Raw genomic sequence first — 24,268 nt, forward strand, 5'->3', positions numbered from 1 at the left:
GACTGTCTGTGTGGAGTTTGCACATTCTCCCTGGGTCTGCGTGGGTTTCCTCCGGGTGCTCTGGTTTCTTTGCACAATCCAAAGATGTGCAGGTCAGGTGAATTGGCCACGCTAAATTGCCCATAGTGTTAGGTGCATTAGTCAGGAGGAAGTATAGGGTAGGGGAATGGGTCTGGGTGGGTTACACTTCGGAGGGTCGCTGTGGACTTGTTGGGCCGAAGGGCCTGTTTCTATACTGTAGGGAATCTAATCTAGTTGTGCTGGAAGAGCACAGCAGTTCAGGCAGCATCCAACGAGCAGCGAAATCAACGTTTCGGGCAAAAGCCCTTCATCAGGAATAAAGGCAGTGAGCCTGAAGCATGGAGAGATAAGCTCGAGGAGGGTGGGGGTGGGGAGAGAGTAGCATAGAGTACAATGGGTGAGTGGGGGAGGAGATGAAGGTGATAGGTCAAGGAGGAGAGGGTGGAGTGGATAGGTGGAAAAGAAGATAGGCAGGTTGGACAAGTCAAGGAGACTGCTGTGCTCTTCCAGCACCACTAATCCAGTATTTGGTTTTCAGACCCAGGGAGAATGTGCAAACTCCACACAGACAGTCACTCGAGGGTGGAATCAAACCCGCTTCCTCAGTGCCTGCCTCCGTAACCAACTCATCCCACACTGACTCCAGACCACCTTTAAACCAGCAGAGTTCGGACCCGAACAGGACAAACGGTACAGACTACAGATTCAAAAACACCAGCAACAGTTCTCCTTCAAGATCCTCCGCTCCACACTTGCAGCAATGCGCCGGCACCTAACCTCTCTCCAGTCAGCCCTGCCTCAGCTGAGGGCCACACTCTCTCAGAAGTGCAAAGGACCCACTCTGTACTACATCCTCAGGAGAATTCATACTCTCAACAAACAGTATTTCAATTCCATCTCAAACATCAAAAACTGTAAGTACAGCAAACTTTTATCCACCCACCTCCATAACCAGCGCTCCTCAAACATTCCAGAAGATTCCCCTGGCCTCGGAAACGCCATTAGCCATGCGGCTGACGCAGCTACCACCCCCACGCTGAGTGATGATGTCACTTCCGCCCACATCATGGCCACTCCCACAACCACTTCCGGCCCTCACATCATCGCTGATGCCACATGCTCAGTGACTCCCGCCACCCCTACTGCAGTGGTCACCACCACTTCCACCCCCACCAGTGCCACTCACCTGCATTCTGCTGCCACGGCCCCCACAGACCCCACTGTCACTATCCCCACACCCCAGAACCCCGAGGGCAACATTACCCCTGCTCATGCCTCCACCCCCATTCCCCCCACCATCACACCCACTCCAGGTACTGGCTCCGACCCCACTCCCAGCTCCACACCCACACCAGATCCCAGCTCCCGGCCCTGCCGAGTTTTCACCATCCCTCCAGACCTCCCACTCACTGAGGACGAATGATCAGTCCTCAGCAAAGGACTCACCTTCATCCCCCTCCGTCCACGCATCAATAAATTTAATACACGCCGTGACGTCGAACAATTCTTCCGTCGCCTCCGCCTCCGAGCTTACTTTCACAATCAGGACTCCTGCCCACCTTCCGAGGACCCCTTCGCCCACCTCCAACACACTGCATCCACCTGGACACCCCGCGCTGGCCTATTACCTGCCCTCGACCTCTTCATTTCCAACTGCCGCCGGGACATTAACCGCCTCAACCTGTCGTCCCCCCTCCCCCACTCCAACCTCTCACCCTCACAACGCGCAGCCCTCCAATCCCTCTGCTCCAATCCCAACCTCACCATCAAGCCAGCGGATAAAGGGGGCGCAGTGGTAGTCTGGTGCACTGACCTCTACACCGCTGAAGCCAAACGCCAACTCGAGGACACCTCTTCCTACTGCCCTCTCGACCATGACCCCACCCCCCATCACCAAACCATCATCTCCCAGACCGTACAGAACCTCATCACCTCAGGAGATCTCCCACCCACAGCTTCCAACCTCATAGTCCGGGAACCCCGCACTGCCCGGTTCTACCTCCTTCCCAAGATCCACAAGCCTGACCACCCTGGCCGACCCATTGTCTCAGCATGCTCCTGCCCCACTGAACTCATCTCTACCTACCTACCTTGACACTGTCCTAGTCCCCCCTAGTCCAGGAACTCCCCACATACGTTCGAGACACCACCCACGCCCTCCACCTCCTCCAAGACTTCCGTTTCCCTGGCCCCCAATGCCTTATCTTCACCATGGATATCCAATCCCTCTACACCTCCATTCGCCACGACCAGGGCCTCCAAGCCCTCCGTTTTTTCCTCTCCAGACGTCCCCAACAGTACCCTTCCACTGACACTCTCATTCGTTTGGCCGAACTGGTCCTCACCCTTAACAATTTCTCCTTTGAATCCTCCCACTTCCTCCAGACCAAAGGCGTAGCCATGGGCACACGTATGGGCCCCAGCTATGCCTGTCTCTCTGTTGGCTATGTAGAACAGTTGATCTTCCGTAATTACACCAGCACCACTCCCCACCTCTTCCTCCGCTACATTGATGACTGCATTGGCGCCACCTCGTGCTCCCGCGAGGAGGTTGAGCAATTCATCAACTTCACCAACACATTCCACCCTGACCTTAAATTTACCTGGACTATCTCTGACACCTCGCTCCCCTTCCTGGACCTCTCCATCTCCATTAGTGACGACCGACTTGACACTGACATTTTTTACAAACCCACTGACTCCCATAGCTACTTGGATTACACCTCTTCCCACCCTATCTCTTGCAAAAATGCCATCCCGTATTCCCAATTTCTCCGCCTCCGCCGTATCTGCTCCCAGGAGGACCAGTTCCACCATAGGACACACCAGATGGCCTCCTTCTTTAGAGACCGCAATTTCCCTTCCCACGTGGTTAAAGATGCCCTCCAACGCATCTCGTCCACATCCTGCACCTCCGCCCTCAGACCCCACCCCTCCAACCGTAACAAGGACAGAACGCCCCTGGTGCTCACCTTCCACCCTACAAACCTTCGCATCAACCAAATCATCCACCGACATTTCCGCCACCTCCAAAAAGACCCCACCACCAGGGATATATTTCCCTCCCCACCCCTTTCCGCCTTCCGCAAAGACCGTTCCCTCCGTGACTACCTGGTCAGGTCCACACCCCCCTACGACCCACCCTCCCATTCTGGCACTTTCCCCTGCCACCGCAGGAACTGTAAAACCTGTGCCCACACCTCCTCCCTCACCTCTATCCAAGGCCCTAAAGGAGCCTTCCACATCCATCAAAGTTTCACCTGCACATCCACCAATATCATTTATTGTATCCGTTGCTCCCGATGTGGTCTCCTCTACATTGGGGAGACTGGGCACCTCCTAGCAGAGCGCTTTAGGGAACATCTCCGAGACACCCGCACCAATCAACCAAACCGCCCCGTGGCCCAAGATTTCAATTCCCCCTCCCACTCTGCCGAGGACATGGAGGTCCTAGGCCTCCTTCACCGCCGTTCCCTCACCACCAGACGCCTGGAGGAAGAATGCCTCATCTTCCGCCTCGGAACACTTCAACCCCAGGGCATCAATGTGGACTTCAACAGCTTCCTCATTTCCCCTTCCCCCACCTCATCCTAGTTTCAAACTTCCAGCTCAGTTACTGTCTCCTTGACTTGTCCGACCTGCCTATCTTCTTTTCCACCTATCCACTCCACCCTCTCCTCCTTGACCTATCACCTTCATCTCCTCCCCCATTCACCCATTGTACTCTATGCTACTCTCTCCCCACCCCCACCCTCCTCTAGCTTATCTCTCCATGCTTCAGGCTCACTGCCTTTATTCCTGATGAAGGGCTTTTGCCCGAAACGTTGATTTCGCTGCTCGTTGGATGCTGCCTGAACTGCTGTGCTCTTCCAGCACCACTAATCCAGTATTTGCTTTACAGCATCTGCAGTCATTGTTTTTACCCAATCTAATCTAGTTAGCAACCTTGCCTCAAAGGGTTAATGTTTCATTTGGAGAACTGGAGATGAACCTCACACCTTCGTACAATAAGGTGAATCTCTCAGTTTGTCAAGCTATTTTACCTGCAATCTCCCTTTCGCATGACATGACTCACTTCATTCAGACAGACAAATTGGAGATATTGTAGTCTATGCTAATTGTTACGTGGGAAGTGTTAGTGTGGGCAACTGAAAATGAATCTCTCACTCTTCAAGTGGGAGTGTTGGTATGTACGTGCTATATCTCTTCAGTTTCAATGGTCTGGAATTTGTAGTTATAATGACAGCAAAACCCAGTGTTTTCTGTCATTACCGGCTAGAACTGACAGCAACTCCTGGTGTTCCCAAACGCACACAGACTCAGTGAGACCTTGATCTGCCATTGGTTCTTTGTGGCAGTTTCTACGGTAGGCTCAAGACAGAAATCAGTAATTTCACATACACTGTAACTTTGTAGGCAGAATTCTCACTGTGACAGCCACTAAAATTATTACATCTGGTTGAATGAAGTGAAGTGGTGCTTTTACCTGAATCCTGAATCATAACCACCATTCCACAACCTCGCTGCCTCTGAGAAACTAATGTTTAGAAGTGTTGGCTGATTCCACAATCAAAACTAATTTCCTGTCGATGTTGGAAATAATCATAGCAATGATGTTTGAGCTTCTACCTTAATTCAATATTATATTAATTTTGCCCTCTGCAAAATGATTATTAAGAACTCTTTTTACTCTCTGGTTTGCTGTCTGTAAGATTTCTTCAATCTGATTGGCTGGTTGGCCTACTTTGTTGGTCACTCCATCACTGGGTTACAGGGACCTTCCTGATTTGGCACAAGAATGAAACAAACAACATAATAGACATACTATCATTCACTAGACATTAATAGGCATCCTTCTCAGAGACAGTGATGAGTGCACTTGACAGAAGAATCCAGGCCAGTACGAACCAAACTGCACGTCTTTCAAGCCGTTTGGCGTGATTCTTGGAAGAATGAATCCCTCTCCAGCCTTTAATCCCCATAGCACTGCATCCTTTACATCCTTTTCCATTTATTCATCTGATTCCCAAACCAATTGACAATTCCAACTGAACCTGTTTCCCCTGCCCTTTCCAAAAGTGCATTCCAGATCACAGTAATTTACTGCTTTAAAAATATAAAATCCTCATCTCCTCCCCTTCTGGTTTGTTGCCAGAAATTCTTATATTTTCTTCCATGAACTCACAGTTGAACTCAGAGTCAGACAACACAGAAACAGGCCCTTCAGCCCAACCTGTCCATGCTGACCGGGTTTCCTGAACTGAACCAGTCCCACTTGCCTGCATTCTTTTCCGTGTACCTATCTAAATGGCTTTTAAATGTAACTGTACTCACTTCTACCACTATGTTGTAAGGCTCACTGACCAGCTGTCAAACCCCTCCAAACGTTGTTTCATCGATGCCCACACTAAGTAGAGGATTAACAGTAGAATCTCAACAGTAAGGAAGAGCTGTTTGTCACTCAGCTTTGTACAGGTGAATGCCACATTTGGGGATGGGAGCAGACTGGATAGGCTCCAATATCCCTGTCATGGTGTGCTTATTCTCATTTTCTTCCAATCTGAAGGTGTTCACTCTCTTTGAAGTATGACACCATGAAAAACAACTCATTTTTATGTTAAAATAGAAAACTTTTGCACTTTTATGTTGTCAGGACACCCCACAGTCTCCGCAGCCAATGATATGTGGTCACTGCTGTCTGAGCGGTGATAGCCAATTTGGACACAGCATGTTCCTATAAACAGCAAGGCGAAATAACCAGATCATTTTTCAGGATTTTATTGAGGGATAAATATTGTCCACAGCACAGGGCAGAACCTCCATAATCACATTACACACTGGGATTGTTTCTGCTCAGCTGAGAGGGTGATGCCTCAGTGTTAACATCTCATCAGTAGGACAGCACCCCTGACAGTGCAGCATTCCCTCAGTGCTCTGCCTCTGGAATAACAAACGACATTTAGACTCAAGTCTCGGGGGTGGACTCTGAATCAGATGTGAGAAGGCAACTTACTGAATCACATCTGAGCGCCTGCCTTTATTTCTTATCCCTCGGTGAATCTCTCCCTCTGATGTTGATCCCTCAGTCTCACCCTCATTCCTCCTCATCCCTTAATGAGGTATGCCCTCTATCACCCCAATCCTTCAGTGAGTAATTCTCAGGGAGTGAGTCACTGATGGACAGTGACTAAGTCCCCAGTCCCTCAATGAGTCACTCTCTGGGTCCCCAGTTCCTCAGTGAGTCTCAGCTTCTGTCACTAATGCCTTGTTAGTGATCAGTAGACCATGACCTAAAACCAGTCACGTGGGTTACAGAAACAATTACAATTGTGAGGAGGGACATGTTCGGAGTTTAATTAAAATAGGTCATGTGAGTTGAATAAGAGAGGAGCATCATACTGGAGGGAGCATGCTCTGGACATACAGATTGTTACAGAGGTAGAAGGGCAAATATTTAGACAAATGACTAATAATTTAGGGAATACAGCAGTAGGGAATTAAATGTGGAGCTGGACTGCTCACGAGCAGTAACTTTGGGATTATATGCTACAAGAAGATCTGACTCAGTTATTTTTCATTGATTTGGGGATGTGGACCTCACTGGCTAGGCCAGTATTTATTATCCATCTTTAATTGCCCTGACCATCCGCAACAAGCAAACCTGACCATTATCCCTTTTATGTTTAATGGTGTTATCGTCGCTGAATGCCCCAATAGCAACCTCCTGGGGTTACCATTGACCACAAACTGAACTGCACTAACCATATGAATACAGTGGCAATAAGAGCATTTCAGGGGCTAGGAACACTGTGGCAAGTAACTCACCTCCTGACTCCCCACAGCCTGTCCACCATCTACGCGGCACAAATCAGGAGTGTGATGAAATACTCCCCACTTGCCTGGAGGGGTGCACCTCCAGCAACACTCAAGAAGCTTGACACCATCCAGGATGAAGCAGCTCACTTGACTGGCACCACGTCCACCACCTTCAACAGTCAGCTCATTAAGTCCACACTGACGTCTACAAAGAACACCCCACCCAGACTCACCCCATCCTTGTATCCCTATATTCCCCATGGATAATCCACGTAGCCTGCACATCCCTAACCACTACGGACTGTGTAGCATGGCCAATCTACCTAACCTGCACATCTTTGGACTGTGTGAGGAAACCCACACACACAGGGAGAATGTTAAAACTCCACAGACAGTCACCCGAGCGTGGAATCGAACCTAAGTCGAGGCAGCAGCACTGCTGCTTTGAGGCAGCAGTGCTAACCACTGAGCCACCATACCACCCCATGTTTGTGGTTTGAATTAAACCTTCTTATCCACGTCCCACTAACCTTTGATACCCTTGCTAAACAGAAATCTCTCTAACTCTGTCTTACAAAGATTCAATGATCCCATTGTCACCACCTTTTGGGCTGGAGAGTTCCAAAGTCACACAACCCTCGTAGAGAAAAACAAATCTACCTCCTCCTTGTCCTAAAAGGGGAGGCCTCTAATTTTTTTAAACAGTGGGTGAGATCCCAGTTAGATTTGACACGGTTATGGAACAAGAGCAAAAACTGTAAATTGGGGAGCAGCCAATTTTTTCAGAGCTGAGATGTGATTTGGCAAGAGCAGACTGGAAACAACTTAGTGAAGGTAAATCACTGTCAGGACAGTGAGAGGAATTTGATGAGGAGGTCAAAACAGTTCAGAACAAATATACTCCAATATAGAAACAGAGCAGGAATGCCACCCCCCCACCCCGCCTCCATCCCCGTACCAAGATGTCAAAGAGCTCACGGGGTTGGATAAGGCTTAACAATGTGAAGCTAAAAGCAGATGCCAGAAACACAACACTGCAGAAAGCCTAGAGGAAGTGCAGGAGTGAAATTAAAATGGGGATATTGGAAAGCAAGGAGAGAACATGAAAATAAATTGGCCTAGTAAAATCAAAGATAAAAGGGATATTTTAAAAATATGCAAAGAGCAGACGAATGACGAAGGGAATAAGTAGGGCCAATCAGAGACCAAAAAGATGGAATATGTGATTAACAAGACAAGAAGGCACTGAGTAGAGAGTATACACTCTGTATTCATCCAACATTATTACAATTACCTTGCTTTTCCTTGAGACTTTTCTATGCCAGGATGATGCTCTGCAGAGTTCTGGGCTGCTACACGGAATGTCAAATCTCTACACGGAAACTTCAAAGAGAAAGACTAACAAGGAAGAGGTCGAAGGAGACTGACAAACCCGACACCACTGGGCAGGAAGTTATCTCTTGTAGACAAGATTTGGAGGTGCAGGTGTTGGACTGGGGTGCACAAAGTTAAAAATTGCACACAATCAGGTTGTAGTCCGACAGGTTTATTTGGAAGCACCTGCTGATGAAGACCTGATGAACTACCTGATGAAAGGGCAGTGCCATGAAAGTTAGTCCTTCCAAATAAACCTGTTGGACTATAACCTGTTGAGTGATTTTTAATCTTGTAGGCATGTTTGTGTTTTATCTTTCTGGGGACATACAAACAAGGAGGTTAAAAACTGTCAGCAACTGCACGTCTGTAACTCCTGTGTGTGAGTAGCCAAATGTAATAGTATTTGTATGAGTGTGCTATGAAGATTGCACCTTCTTAGCACACTAGTACCAATAAACCCCTCTGCATTTCAGGTAAAAAAAAGTAAATTAATTCTTATGCTGAGTCCTGCAAGTCAGTCATCATCAAAAGGAACCAGAAATAATCTTTATCAACTTGTGAAGCCAAGAATCGCAATGTCAATGCTATTATTACCATCCAAGATAACAGTTAAAATATTCTGCCATCCACACTTCAAAAATGACTCAACAACTGACGTTTTATTAATTTCTGACTTCTATTGGACTCGCTTCTGGTTCTTAACCTTCTTGCATATGTGTTGTGTTGTTATTTCTGTTCTTGTTTAGTAACTGGTGACTGCATAATTGCTTGTGTAGAATAATATGGATTAGTTAGGGACTGTCATCCTAAACTTCTAAGGGAACACCAAGCCTGACTAACTTGATGGATTTTCTGAAGAGGTAACAAAGCGTATCAATGAAAGTAGCCTGACATAGAACACATGCATTTGACTAGACTAACATGGATTACAATGGGGTCCCAAATGGAAAACTGGCTAGAAATATAAAAGTCTGGGGAAAGAGCCAACTTAAATCTAAAATTGTCTCAGCCACAGGCAGAAAATGTAATGGTTTGTTTCCAATAGGGCTTTCTAGCACTCGGTAGTGGATCTCTTACTTATGATATATATGAATGATTTTGACTTAAATGTAGGGTGGATGAATAAGAAGGAAATTAGCTAAATGGCTGATAGCAATGAAGAAAGCTATAGTTTGGAGAAAATATCAATGGACTAGTTTCTTGGGACTAGTTACTCTATGTGTTAGATAATGTAAAGGAATAGTCATTTATTGGCAGGCTATTTCGATTTGGGAAGAGGAACAAAGGAACCTTGGAGGGTATATGTAAGGATCTATGAATGTAGCAGGATAAATAAATATGGTGGATTAGAATACATACGGGATATTTTCTTCTATGAGTCAGGCCCCAAGTTATAAGAGCAACGAGCTTAGGCAACAGTTATATAGAACACCAATTAGGCCATAACTAGAATACTATATTTTTTTTATTCATTTATTAGATGTGAGTATTGCTGGCTAGATTATTACTAATCCCTAATTGTCCACAGGGCAGTTAAGAGTCAACAATATGCTGTGGTTCTAGAGTCACATGTAACCCAGAGCAAGTGAGGATGACATTCCTGCCTCTTCATAGATAAAACACTAAATAAAATACCAGTTAGGCCACAACTAGAATATTGACAGTTACATTACGGGCAGGATTTGATTACACTGGGGAGGGTACAGAGGCAATTTTGAAGGATTTGGAAGTTCTAGCTATCAGGTAAGATTGGATAGGCTACATTTTGTCTGTTTGAAACAGAGGGGGCTGCAGGGAGATTTAATTGAAGGATATAAAATTAGAAGGGTTCTAAATTAAGTGAATAGAAAAGATCAAAATTCCCTCTTCTGGGCAAACCTCTGAGGTTCATTCATAGCAGCACCTTCTGGATTGAGAACAGCATCAGTACGCCAATCACCAGGTGCTGACCCTCAGAGAGCACAGCTTAGAGGCAACATTGGAAAGGACCTTTGTATGTTCACAGAGAAGTGTTACAGTGAAGGATTAGAACCCTAAGGCTTTTATAGACATTTTAACTTTTATTATGTATTACTGAAAAGAGGGCTACTACATTTTAAAAAAAACTGGATAGTTAAATCCAGTGACTGTTCAGACTGAGTGACGCCCATGGAATGTCATGCCTGTAAAGTGTCAAGGAAACATCAAACAGGGAAAGATAACAAAAGATAATGAGGGGCTGAGTATGCCCATCCCCACCTCCCCCACCCAACCCCCCACCGCCACCCCCTCAGCTGAAAGCTGCTTCTTGCAGACTTATCTGTTTTACCCTTCAGTAATGTACAAAAACAGGTTTCAAATCAACTACAATATAACTGTCTATGTCATCTAGTGTATAGACAAGAGGTCACAGCTTCAATTGCAGCCATTTTAAACGCCCCTACTCTGCGGATAAAACAAACTCTGTGTAACGCCGAAAGGAAACAGACCAATAAAATTTCAACCAATCTCTAAACCAAGAATTTCAAAATCAATGGCCAATGTTAAAGCTACGGTTATCTTACAGCAACAGCTGCAACATCTCTGCATCTGCTTGGCATGGATTCATGTTGAATTTTTTATTTTAATTTTTGCGATTAACTTTTTATTTTTGATCTGCGTATATGTACATTGTGTTACTCTTCCTTCTCACATTTATAAATTAATAACCACACTTGTACATAGAGAAGGCCTGACGAAATAGGCTCTTTTTGAAACATAAATTCATCTGCCTGGGTGAAAGGTATCCACAAGGGAAGGGATGCTTTTCAAATTAATCAGGTGACCATTGGAGGAGGTGGATTAATAAAGAAGTGGAGTCCGGTTCATCTCTCCTGGGCAAGCTACCGGGAAACGTAATGAATTGGTGACCATCTCCCGAAATCTGAAATAAGGAAGTTTTGGAGAGACTCATCAGGTTTGGGAGTCTCTGTGCTGAGAGAAAGTTAATGTTTTGAGTCTGATGTGAATCCTATTTCACTCTCCACAGATGCAGCCCAACCTCAGCTAAAAGTAAATCAAACTGAAAAAAAAAATCTCAACTGGGAGAACTAGGCACTCCCTTGCCATTGTTTTCAAGTACAGAGGAACCTCGATTATTCAGCATTCGATTATCCGAATTTCAGATTATCCAGACAAGATTGCAAGGTCCCAATGCTTGGCTAAACTGTGTTATCCGGCATTCGATTATTCAAACATTTGATTATCTGAACAAAATACTCCCCGCCCGAGGCCGTTGGATAATCAAGGTTACTCTGCAGATATTTCCAGACATATCAGAACCTCTGCCTTTACGACCCCTGTTGGAGAAAATATCAAAGCCAATATAACCTTGTGAAGGGGGCATCATTATCACAACACTGAGACATCATATTTGGATTCACATAGGGAGAGGTTTTAGGGGTGAAACTGTTCTTTGATAGTGGCATGAAAGGTATTCTTTAACCAGGGGGAAACTGGTGGCTCGTTATATCTCATCCCTTACTTCTGAATTGTCTTTCATTATCCCAAATGGATTTTACATACTTACCTGTCACTTGTTCCCCTTTCCCCATTTCGTTTGGGTTAAGTACCTAGGATTGGTGGCTGCTCAATGCTGCCATTTCTGGTAAAGTGTTTCACCCCTTTAAGTTTCAATCAAAGGTGTGATCCAATTGGTGTGCAAGATGATAGAGTCCAGAACAAGGGAAATGCAGAATCTTAGAACTAAAGCCAGGTCCTTTGGAAGCAGAGAAAGGGCTTCTAGTCGGAAAGGATAGGGGAGATCTGGAACTCTGCCTCCAAAAATAAATGTTGCTGCTGAGGCTTCATTGAACATTTCAAAATTGAGATTGATAGCTTTTTTTATAGTAGAACAGAATTTTATCCTTTACAGAACTGTGGCGGGTAGATGGAGTTAAGATACAGATCAGCCATGATCCAACTCAACAGAGTTCAAGGGGATTGAATTGTAATTTGTCTTTTTCCAATAAATATTGGCCAGGAAACCAGAGAGAGCTCCCTATTCTTTGTAAAAGTGCAACAGGATCTTTAACATTCAGCTGAAAGACAGTTTGTTACGGAAACACTTGACTGAAAGAGCCTGTTATTTCGGTGTTACTACTCGTTGAGTTAATGTTCCATGACTGTTTCTGTGCTGTCAGTTACTGCACTGTAACATGAGATAGGCACAGTTTTGTGAGGCTCCATCCCAACCCCATACATGGCTACTCTTGTCTAAGTGATCAGAGAATGGAAGGAATGGGTTCCGATCCCAGCCTGGCCCTTGTCTGAAAGACAGCACGTCCAACTTAGCCAATGGTGCCATGTTCCTTCAGGACTGCAGTAAGCAACAGCCTGAATTAACAACCAACTTATTCCAAAAACCTGGGTCTCGAACTCACAACCTTCGAACTCCAGGGTGCACCCCGCTGAGTCACTCTTTTCGAACCTGAGGAAGGGTCAAAGAAGATGTAAAATTGGATAAAGCCAGCAAATGATACAATGGAAAATGATTTATGTGAGCGAACAATCAGGGTTTGCAAAGAATCCAAGTCAATCTGCTTAAGTTTGAAAGGCTAACTCTCCATCAATGGGAGATTGTAGAATTCGTCTTAAATGGGATATGTGTGGTACCCAGCAGGGTAATGATTCCCTGTCATTATTACACATCTATTGTGTACTATAATTAGTGCAAAGATGTTGGGTCTTCTGTTCGAGAGATCCCTTTGTCTTTTACCTTTCAAAATTTAAATGCTGCATCTCATTCTGAGACAGCTCTTATTGTCAAAGACTCTGAAGCTCAGGGTGGAAGTTCAATTGTCTCTTCTTCCTTCCCCCTCTTTGTTTGGAAAGCGGATCTAATCAATCTCACTTTGTATACGCTAGTTAACATGTCAAGCAGGGTCTGCCTGTTGAAAGACAATGGCATTGATTAAAGACAATCGCCTCACATTGTAACCTTTTCTATCACCCGGTGAGCAGAAATAATGTTTATGGAGACTTTGGTGTCCTAAAGATTTGAGGCCTTCCTCTATGCGGACCTAATCCGTTGTTGCCTCTCCTCCATTATGCACATCTGTGGCTGTCTCTCCCCAATCCAAATGGTTTCCTCTCCCACAGCTGCCCCTCCACAGGAACCCAGAGGTCTCTCTTTATTCCAGCAAGGGTCTGCTGACACCCAGTTTCGCTGGGAACTGTGCACGGGCACAATTTGAGAGACTCGGTGACATCGTGCGGTATTCCAATAGCGGTGTAGGCAAAGGGAACTGGATGAAAGAATTGGAGGAGTCCTGGGGAGAATGTGAAGGAGGGGAGGGAGGAGTGAGGTAAGGGAGGGTTTGAGGAGTGATTGAGAAGTGTGAGGGAGGGAGGAGTAATCAGGGAGAGTGAGGGAGGGAGGAGTGATGGGGTGAGGGAGGGAGGATTGATTGAGGAGCGTGAGGGAAGGAGGAGTGATCAGGGAGAGTGAGGGAGGGAGGAGTGATCAAGGAGAGTGAGGGAAGGAGGAGTGATCAGGGAGAGTGAGGGAGGGAGGAGTGATCAAGGAGATGAAGGAGGGAGGAGTGATGGGGAGCGTGAGGGAGGGAGGAGTGAGGCAGTAAGGGAGCCAATGAGTAGCTGGGAGGATTTATGTTTGATGAATAAATCTGGAATATATCGCTAGTCCCAGCTGTTGTATAAACCTTCACCAGTAAAGGCTTCATCAATCACTTTTAGGCAAGGAAATTGACCTCCTTTACTTGATTTGGCCTATGTGTGCTTCCAGACCCACAGCAATATGGTTTATACTTAATTGCACCCACAAATTATCCTAGCACGCTACTCAGTCCAAAGACAATTAGGAATGGACAACCATTTTTTGTGGAAGGGTCATCTGACCTGAAATGTTAACTCTGATTTCTCTTCATAGACCTGCATCGACTATGGAGCGATGTTCTGACCTGCTGACCTTTTCCAGCAACATGTTTTTTTGTAACAATTCATGTGATGAGGACCAGCATTCATTGCCCACCCTTAATTGCCCAGAGGGCAGTTAAGAGTCAACTACATTGCTGTGGGTCTGGAGTCATATGTAGGCCAGACCAGGGGAAGATAGCAGCTTCCTTCCCTAGGGGACATTAGCGAACTACATGGGTTTTTCCAACCATTGACATTGGATGCATGGTCATCATTAAACTCTTAACTCCAGAAGAGATTGAATTAAGTTCCCATTCCATCGTCTGCTGCAGCAAGATTTGAACCTGAGTCCCCAGAACACCACCTGGGTTTCTGCAGTAATACCACTCAGCCATTATCTCCCCCAAGATGGCACTGCCAGCAATACTTATGTCCATAAAAGACTAAAAGGTCCTCCTCATTCACCAGCCCTATCCTGTGCACTCTACACCAGCTCCCAGTCCTCTAAAGCAACTAATGTAAAATACTAGTTTCCAGCTCCATCCCATTCAAAGTGTGCAATGTCCCAGAAGCTCCGAACCTTCAGCCCTTCAATTCTAGCCTTCTGTTTCACAACCCCATGTCCCATTATGGGTCACCATCAATGTTCCCTGTAAGCTGCTAGCTGTTGGGAAGGTCTGCACACATTGATCACCAGCTCTGACACATCTGCAGAGTGGACTCAACGGGCCGAATGGCCTTGCTTCCACTCCTATGTCTTGTGGTCTCTGGTCTTATTAACTTGCACATGCACAGACCACTGCCGCACATGCAGCCCTGCCCAGTGGGTACAATGTCCACCACTAGTGATACAGTTTCCAACCACATGGACTCTTTTCTGGTCTTCTGTTCGAACAGCCAACCCTTCTCCACAGCTATAAGTTTAAAATCCTGCCCACCAGCCATGTTCTTCAGAACATCGCTCCATGGTCTGTTCCTTCTCCTTCATTCTACCTGCACCTTGGTGAAAAAAGCAAGAAGGAACTCAATGTTTCTCGAATGACTTGCTTGACCTTGAGATTTACCAGGATTCGACCTAGGTTGCAAGATTTGAGTTGTATGGAGAAGTTGGAAAGGCGGAGAATTTTTTTTTCTCTGGAGCGTAGGAGACTGAAGGGTGACCTTATAGAGGTCTATAAAGTCATGGGGGGGGCATTATTAAGTTGGATAGCCAACAACTTTTCCCCATGGTAGGAGAGTAAACCTAGAGGGCATTGGTTTAAGGTGAGAGGGGAAGAGGGTCCACAGGGACAATATCTTTCACACAGAGGGTGGTGAGTGTATGGAATGGGCTGCCAGAGGTATGGTGGAAATGAGTACAATTTTGTTATTTAAGAGACATGTGGACAGTAGATGGTTGAGATGGGTATAGGGGGATATGGATCAAACACAAGCAAATGGGACTAGTTTAACTGTGAAAACTGGGCAGCATGAACAAGTTGGGCCGAAGGGCCTGTTTCCACGCTGTAAACCTCTATCACTGTATATGCCAACATACCTTACAAGCAGCAAAATACTTTGAAAACGTGGTCACCATCATGATGGAGGTTGACAAGTTGCACAACAGCCCACAAACAACAATGAGATAAACAACCAGTTCATCCGTTTCTCAGCGATAATGCTTGAGGTTAAGCATTGGTTAAAAAAAAGGACTTGTTTGGAAATGCCTTAACTCAGTAGTGGGCGTGGCTCTGGAAAGGCTTGGGTGGGGAGGGATCAGGGAATGCTGGGAGGAGACAGAAGAGGGCTGGGGCAACAGGTTTTAGATGGACAGTGGGAACCACCCAAAGGAGGCATCATTCCCCACCAGAGGTGATGAAAGAAAGCAGCCCACTCACTCCAATCTGCTTTCCACTGCTGGCCAGTGGAGGAGACACCACAAGGCCTCTCGTTGCTGCTAAATTTGACAACTAAAGGCCTCAAAAAGCTGTCATGAGGCCTCTGGCCTAGTTACCCTCAACTGTGGAGAACAGTTTGGAAGGTGGGTGGAATTTTATGTTCTCCCACTGCAAAAAAAGGAACAGGTTGGTGGGGTTTGGTGAGGCTGTAAAATCAATCCACAGGCTTTGCGATCGGCCAATGAACCTGGAACCCTCCGACACAGAGAACGGGCCTGCACCTCAGCTGAGGTTTACACTTGCCTACTTTTCTGTTGCTGAATCCAGTTCCAGGCGAGTGAGTGAGCTACCTGTTCACAGACAGACAGAGGGACAGACAGGCAGGCCTTCATTAAAATTCCTCTCACACTTGTCATTCTTGGCTCGACTGTTCGGAGATACTCTGGGGAACTGCGCTGTGGTCAGAAACCTATGTTTGTTGCCAAGTCTTAGTATGAGTTTATCAATCCCAGAAGGCAGTCTTTAATGTGTTCTTTATTGCTGGCTGCTGCTGTCGGAGTGGCAGTGACTGAGGCTGACTTTGAAAAGCACACAAGGTAGCTGCGAGGGTTTTGGAGGTGTAAATCTAGCTGGGAGTGTGGGGGACAAGGCAGATGGGCTAGGATATCAGACAGTCACTGGATCTTCTTGGCTGCTGTCCATCGAAGGGGCCCGTTTAGACATGGAGCTTTTCTTATATCACTGCAGTCAGGTAAATATATTCCTGATCAACCTTGAGCTGAAGTCATCCTTTTCTCTATCTAAGGAATGATTAGAGATAGGCTGGAGTCAGTATCAGTGTAATGGACCAGTCCGTTCACAGCACACCCGAGTGCAAACAAGGTGGGACAGTCTTATACTAATGAATATACAGGTATTAGCATCTCCATTACCTCCTGTACATCTCCTACCTACGTTCTGGATTACTATTATTCTCCATGTTTGTTATTAGTCTGCTGCATTATGATTTGGAGGAGCCGATGTTGGATTGTGTGAGCAAAGTTAAAAATCACTTAACACCGGGTTATAATCCAATAGGTTTATTTGGAAGCACTAGCTTTCAGAGTGCTGCTTAAACTACCTGATGAAGAAGCAGTGCTTTGAAAGCTAATGCTTCCAAATAAACCTGTTGGACTATAACCTGGTGTTGGGTGGTCTTTAACTTTGAGACCGTGGTGCTGGATAGGCACAGCAGGTCAGGCGGCATCCGAGGAGCAGGAGAATCGACGTTTCGGACATAAGCCCTTCATCAGGAATGAGGCTTGTGGGTCAGAGCTGAGAGATAAATGGGAAGAATTGGGGTTTGGGGAAAGGTAGCTGGGAAAGCGATAGGGGGATGAAGGTGAGGGAGAAGGTGATAGGTCAGAGGGGGGAGTGATAGTCAAGTCTGGAGGGCGGTGCCAAGTTGGAGGCTTGGGGCTGGGATAATGTGGGGGGAGGGGGAATGAGGAAGCTGTTGAAATCCACATTTATCCCGTGTGGTTGCAGGGCCCCAAGGTGGAATATGAGGCATTCCTCTTCCAGGTGTCGGGTGGTAATGGTTTGGTGGTGGAGGAGGCCCAGGACCTGCATGTCCTTGATGGAGCGGGAGGAAGGGGGGGGGTGGGGGGTGGGGGAGGTGAGGTTGAAGTGTTCAGCCATGAGACGCTGGGGCTTGTGGGTGCATGTGTCCCAGAGACGTTCTCTGACACGAGATTCCGCTTTGGGACCCTGCAACCACACGGGATAAATGTGGATTTCAACAGCTTCCTCATTCCCCCTCCCCCCACATTATCCCAGTTCCAAACCTCCAACTTGGCACCGCCCTCCGGAACTGTCCATCACTCCCCCCTCTGACCTATCACCTTCTCCCTCACCTTCATCCCCCTATCGCTTTCCCAGCTACCTTTCCCCAAACCCCAATTCTTCCCGTTTATCTCTCAGCTCTGACCCACAAGCCTCATTCCTGATGAAGGGCTTATGCCCAAAACATCGATTCTCCTGCTCCTCGGATGCTGCCTGACCTGCTGTGCTTTTCCAGCACTACACTCTCAGCTCTGATCTCCAGCATCTGCAGTCCTCACTTTCCCCTACCAGATTTTTAACTTCCTCTGTTACCTCCGCTTTGCGTTACTGGCCTTGAAGTAAGCTTCCTGCGAACCCTGTCTAATTTTCTATTTTACTCTGTGTATTTGTCTTGGCCCTCACTGACTCATTTTTATTCTTCTATTCTTTTAATTAATCTGCCTTACTGTTCTCTGTCACTTTTTGAGGTAGTATTTTTTTCCCTCTATCACTCTGCATCTTGGCCTGGGTTAATTTCCATGATCACTCTCCTTAAAATATTTGCTGTTGTGATGTGAATGACGTTGGCATCTCATTTGTCATTGACAACCTCCTGTTGTACTGAGGGCATTGAAAAAAACTCTGTAACGTAGGACTGGAGTCACATATCAGTCTGACTCTGTGGGAGTATTGTAGCTAGATTTCCTTTCTGAGGGGCATTTTAATCCTGTTTGGTTTCTGGTAGGTTTTCATAGTTAATTGCTGACGCAATCCACAAGTGACGAGTTTTGTTAAACTTATTTCCATCAGGCAGATTGTTAATGGTGTACCATAGGCTAAAGGTTACCTTAGTTTCTCTCTGTAAAACATGCATCTATTATTCCACTTGTTACTCTCTTACTCACTGTGTTAATGTGTTACTGATACTTATCTCTAATATTATTCACAGTTGCTACGTTACTCCCCGTACTACCCTCCCCTACTATCCTCAGCGATGGCTGTGAAATAGTTAAACTAGGTTTCTGCTGAACTCGAGATCTTTAACAGGTTCTCAATTTGTTAAAAGCATCCATTGGCATCTTTGATGCTGCACCTGTTGGGATATGTACCAGAAGGTTAGGAAACTGCTTTGATGTTTTTCCAGCCAAAGCTGAGAGACTCCCAAACGCCACAGATTGTCTGCAGTTTCACCTGAGGGATATCATCAGGCTACCTACAGACAGAACAGAATGTCGTGCATTGCTCAACAATGGGAGGCAAGAAATATAGGGCTGGCAGCCTTTTGCTCCATAATATGCTGGTTTGCACCACGCTGGTCAATTCTGTTTAAAGCAGCATGGCTCAGGACACTCAATCTAGTGACGCAGTCTCTTGTATTTGTCACAGAGGAAGGCAGTGGGCTGAGAAGGTGGCAGGACCATAAATAGATCACCTCTACTCCCACGGTTAATGTCTTGGTGTGATCGCTGAAGGATGCAGACCGTGGTCCTCTTAGCTCATGGCAATTCTCTTGAAGTTGTCAGGCTGAGAAAATCACATCAATTGTAGAGCTTCCTCTTCTGGAACGCACTGGAATTTGGGCTAGACATGCCCAGCCAAGATACACAAGCTAACAAAGGCAGCTTAGAGGGTACAGTGCCTAGTTCCTTTAAAAGTGGCATCACGGGTAGACAGGGTGGTGAGGAAGATGTTTGGCACGTTCGCCTTCATTGGTCGGAGCTTTGTGTAGAGGAGTTGGGATGCCGTGTTGCAGTTGTAGAGGATGTTGGTGAGGCCAATTCTGGTGTACTGTGTACAGTTCTGGTCACCCTGCTATAGGATGTTATTAAACTAGAAAGGATGCGACCGGGACTGGAGGGTTTGAGTTAGAAGGAGGGGCTGGATAAGTTGGGTCTTTTTTTGCTGGAGTGCAGGAGGCTGAAGGGTGACCTTATAGAGATTTATAAAATCATGAGTGGCATGGATAGGGTGAATAGCAAAGGTCTGTTCCCGAGGGTTAGGGAGTTTAAAACTGGAGGCCATAATTTTGAGGTGAAAGGGGAATTATTTAAAAGGGACCTGAAGAGCAATGTTTTCACACAGAGGTTGGTTTGTATTTGGAATGAACTGCCAGAGGAAGTGGTGGATGCAGGTACAGTGACAACATTAAAAAGACATTTGGACAGGTACATGAATACAAAAGATTTGGAGGGATAGGGGCCAAATGCAGGCAAATGGGACAAGTTTAGTCCAGAAAACCTGGTCAGCATGGAAAGGTGGACCGAAGGGTCTGCTTCTTTGCTGTATGACACTATAACGTGGCTAAGTTCTGCTGAACAGGGAGATATCTCAACAGTGTCACAGCATTCTCCGTTGTCATCCATATTTTTATACAGGGGCACAATCCCTCGTCAGCGGAAATAGCCTGTGTGGATGCTCCAGGAGAGTCAATTTCCTGTGCCTTTAAGGTCAGGCGGAATAGAATCAATATCACAGCCGGGTAAATGCAAATCTGTCTTTGTTGATGAGTCCAGCAGGTCAATGGGTTGTGTCTAGTGGTGGTGATCAGAGTTAGCATGCTTTCTGCTTTTGTACACTGGTTTGCTTCTGATTTTCAGCAGTGGCTCCCAGCAATGTGAAACATCGAGTCAAAGGTGGAAATATCTTGCTCAATCCTCAGCCCTTCCATTAACAAGTTCTCAGCTGAACCTCCTCATAGCAACACCCAGGTTCTGACTCCCATGCTACAGCTTCAGAGGAACTCCAAGTAAGTTGGCTGCTGGTGAGCTGGTTAACCAGCACGTAGACCTGCCCTGCTAATCACGAGCCAAACTTGCTGCTGTGGACAAAATACTTCACTGTATTACTTATACATCAGGAGAGTTGAAAGCCAAGATATGGTGACAGAAAATCTGGGGTAGACCCCAAAGACGGACAGCAATGTAAGTATATCATCTTTCCGTCAATTCCTGCAAACCAGTCTGGTGCTGAAAGCAGTGCCTTGCATTTTGTGGAACTCAAACACGAGGACCCTAATTTGTGCAGCCCATTGTCTCCAAATATTTTGCCCAACTGCAGTTTGAATTTGGTAGAATTTAGATTTAGACTTAGATTACTTACAGTGTGGAAACAGGCCCTTCGGCCCAACAAGTCCACACCAATCCTCTGAAGAGCAAACCCACCCATATCCATTCCCCTACATTTACCCCTTCACCTGACACTAGGGGCAATTTAGCATGGCCAATTCACCTGACCTGCACATTTTTGGACTGTGGGAGGAAACCGGAGCACCCGGAGGAAACCCACGCAGACACAGGGAGAATGTGCAAACTCCACACAGACAGTTGCCTGAGGCAGGAATTGAACCCAGGTCTCTGGCGCTGTGAGGCAGCAGTGCTATCCACTGTGCCACCGTGCCACCGTTCTGTGGCAGAGCGGTACAAGTGACAAGTGTTGAGCCCAGATCCGCCTTGGTATGTAGAACTTGCGCTGCAGACTGGCTCTCTGACAGTTCAAAGAACTGATCGACCTGACTGCCCACCTCAGGTCGGACGGCCCCCAGGTAAAGGTGCTGACCCACACCATCCATCTGCCTCATTAGGTGCCTGGGAAGTAGACCCTTGGCACAGCAAATAGATGGAATCTGTCACATCAGGCCAACAAACAAGACGAACAAAGAAAGATGCCAAGTCTTCAACTGGCCAGCACATCAGGACCACATTATCCCTACAGTATGGTAGCAGGCCATTCGGCACATTGACTCCACACTGACCCTGCGAATAGCATCCCATCCAAACCCACCTCCCTTCCCTACCCCTCTAATCCTGCATTTCCCGTGGCTAAGCCACCAAACCTGCACATCACTGGACAGAGGCTGCACCTAAAATAAAATGGATGACCTTCCTGCCCACCCTGAAGCTGGCCCCAGTAAATCTGTTGGATCATCAGCCCCCCCTCACCATTTTGATAATACAATTAATGGGCAACTGAGCTTTTTAACAAGCCAGTTGACATGGTTATAACACAATACAATTAGCAAGGGCAGGTGTGTGGGAGGGGGCAGACTCTTTATACAAGTAATTAGAAGGTGGATGAGATGGTGGCAGGGCTAGCCAATGCACATTGGGGTCATCCTTCCCCCTAAGATGTTACCCCTGGCTTTGTTCCTTCACACCTGCCCTTCAAAATCCATTCCACACTTCAGGCTCCCAATCCTTTCCCTGGATGTCACTGGATTTTATGGAACACTTACAGTGCACAAAGGGACGATTTGGCCCATCAAAACCCTACTGACCCTCTAAAGAGCATCCCGCCCAACCTCCATAGCCCTGTATTTACCATGAATGATCCATCCAGCCTGTACATTCCTGGATACTACAGGACAGTTTAGCATTGTTAGTTCACCTAACCTGCACGTCTTTGGATTGTGGGAGGAAACCGGAGCACCCGGAGGAAACCCACGCAGACATGGGGAGAATGTGCAAACTCCACACAGGCTGTCACCTGAGGCTGGAATCGAACCCAGATTCCTGGAGCTATGAGGCGGCAGTCCTAACCACTGAACCACCGTGCCACCACAACGTGCCAAGAACTGACAGATTATTTACAGCTGTTCGGTAACATCTGCTAGACAGCTGTGACCAACACAGAGCCTGAGAAACCAAATATTGACAGAGCTTTCTAACAGGAGCTGAGGCTCATCAAGAGCAGAGCACCAGAATAAACCTGTTTAAACATTCATCTAGCAGAGAAATGTTCAGAGGAAATACATCAGTGAGGAATCTGCCAATTTTGATTACAGAACCCCAAACAATTGATTCCGAAGGCGTTCTCTCTAGCCATCTGTCAACTCAAACTGGGCCAGTTCATCGCATGAGCATCTATGCTCCATTGCTGAGGACCACTACGGAATTGAAAGCCCCATTCTACAAGGAGTTTGACCCTGCTATCAGTAGAATCCCCAGTTGGGCCATGTTTACCTCCAAGGAATTGTCTATACAAGAATGGACGTGGACCTGAGGCCTAGCCCTCCAGTCTTGGAAATCATGACCTGGGAAAGAAAAATGAAAATGACTAATTGATCTTTGCTGCTACCATCAACTTTGCGTAACTAATAGCCTCTTTCAGAAGAAAGTTTCCCCAAACTGTCCTGGAGACATCCAAGATCAGGGCATTGGCACCATCTGTATCAGATTATCACCAGATGTGATTTTCTGAATAGCATTCTCAGTACACACAGTTAGCACAAATACACCAGGGCTAGGGTACACCCCATAAAGATTCAAAGCAGAAATGCTGTTATTGAATGAATGCCAGCAATACTGTCTACCCAAGTAAAAACTGTTCCACAATTTGATGGAACAAGATCATTGGCATTGGCATTCCCATATCTCTTCCGGAAGTGAAATGGAGCGACTTCAAGGCACCATCTACAATACCACACTTTCAATATATGAGAGCCAAGAGCTAATATGTACTGACTGGTTCAAGACTAATGTTACTGTGATGGAACCTGTTATTGAATCCAAGCAGCTAATTACCAGGGAGACATAAGTAAGAGAATTCTGAATGCACTATGAATTGCTGAAAATAAATTCAGAATGCACCAGCAACAACAAGTTTGTCAGAATATTCAGATGTATGTAAGAATCAAAACAGCAACAGGTCCAGAGAGAACACTGTTACCAACACAATCTAAACACCGTAGAGAACTTGGAGGTCACGGAACAACTAGATATTGAACCCAGAGTAGAGCCGCCTAGCAAAGCTATTCGCCCACTTAGTATGGGGAAAACTCCAGGTGCTAATGCTATATCTGAACTCATGAAGCACAGGAAACCAACATTTCTGCAGCATTTTCAGCAATAAAAATAAGTTTTCTTTTCTGTAGTACCTTTCACAGCATCAGGAATACTCACAATGGAGACAACAGGCACAGATTGGGTGACTGCTCTGCTTAGTTTTCACACATGACCCCAACCTACCAGTTGTTTCTCATTTTAATTCAGCACCCTGCTCTCAGACTGATACTTCTGTCTTGCTCCAATATCCCAGTAAGGCCCAACACAAGTTTAAGGACCATCACCTCAGCCTGTGTTTACGCACTTCTGTACTCAGCATTAAGTTCAACATCTTCTGACTGTGAAATCTTTTACATATTTTCATTCATTTCCTTTTTGCCAAATTTCAGTCCGTATCTTATTTATCTGTTCTTTCGACAGAACTGTTCTTTATTTGGCCATTAACACTTACTTTAGACCAATGCTTTATGGCTTTACTACAAACAATACTGCTCCCTTTGCCTTTGGTTTTATGACATCTTTGTATTTTAATTTTTCTACCCCCTAATCTATCCATGACCTTCCCTTTTGCTCTACCTGACTCCCACCTTTTTTCCACAGGATAAGAGCCGTCATATTTCCACTTCTCTTCAGTTCTGAAGAAGTCATACTGGACTCAAAATGTTAACTTTGTTTCTCTCTCTGCAGATGCTGTCAGAC

At 46.1% G+C, this 24,268-nt stretch overlaps 1 long non-coding RNA gene across 1 annotated transcript; it reads left to right on the plus strand.

The window, feature by feature from the left end:
* Positions 1 to 574: 574 nt before the first annotated feature.
* Positions 575 to 12,218, plus strand: LOC140483488 (uncharacterized). The gene is made up of 2 exons (XR_011961976.1): positions 575 to 935; positions 11,222 to 12,218. It is a non-coding gene; the product is annotated as an uncharacterized lncRNA (long non-coding RNA).
* Positions 12,219 to 24,268: the final 12,050 nt, after the last annotated feature.

The sequence above is a fragment of the Chiloscyllium punctatum genome, chromosome 12 (genome assembly GCF_047496795.1).
Source record: "Chiloscyllium punctatum isolate Juve2018m chromosome 12, sChiPun1.3, whole genome shotgun sequence".
Lineage (NCBI taxonomy): Eukaryota > Metazoa > Chordata > Chondrichthyes > Orectolobiformes > Hemiscylliidae > Chiloscyllium > Chiloscyllium punctatum.